Source organism: Athene cunicularia (assembly GCF_003259725.1).
Source record: "Athene cunicularia isolate RWA chromosome 4 unlocalized genomic scaffold, athCun1 chr4_part2, whole genome shotgun sequence".
In the NCBI taxonomy this organism is placed as follows: Eukaryota; Metazoa; Chordata; class Aves; order Strigiformes; family Strigidae; genus Athene; species Athene cunicularia.
In genome coordinates, this window is record NW_020799099.1 from 3,343,769 (window position 1) to 3,344,388 (window position 620).

Genomic DNA, 620 nt, shown 5'->3' on the forward strand with positions numbered 1-620 from the left:
GGCAGCCCCGCCGTCACGGGTGGCGGAACGGGAGCCGCGGTGGGAGGCGGCGGGGGGGAAGGACCGCGGTCATCCCTCGGCACCGGGCGGCAGGAGGGGACGTGAAGTTCCGCCCGGGCGCCGCTGGTAACGTTACGGAGAGATTTTTGTACGTGTTTTAGCTTCGGCGTCTTTCAGGCAGGGTCTGGCCAGACGGAGCAGCCGTTCATTTCTGCTCGTAAAATGTTTCTGCTTCAGCCTATTAAAGAGGTAGCCGAGGACTTCACAAAGCATTTACCCTCCTAATCCTTCCATTAGGTGGGAGACGGCTCTTCCCACCGTTTTACAAACGGTACCGAGAGATTTTCCAGTTCACCCGCTTGTCCTTCTCTGCCACCTTTCCAGCCCGGCCTCTGCAAGGTCCCGTCCCAAGTTCATGGCTGCATGTCTGCCATGGTGCTGAAGAGACAGATCACCGTGATGCCTTCAAAGCCATCATTTCTATGGCCAAATACTATCTTTGACGTATGGTTTGTGTTTTCTGAGTGACTAAAGTGTTTTAAAAGGCAACCAAAACAACATGGAAAAATGATGTAGAAAGAAATCAATATTATGAGAATTATTTCATAACAACATGCAAC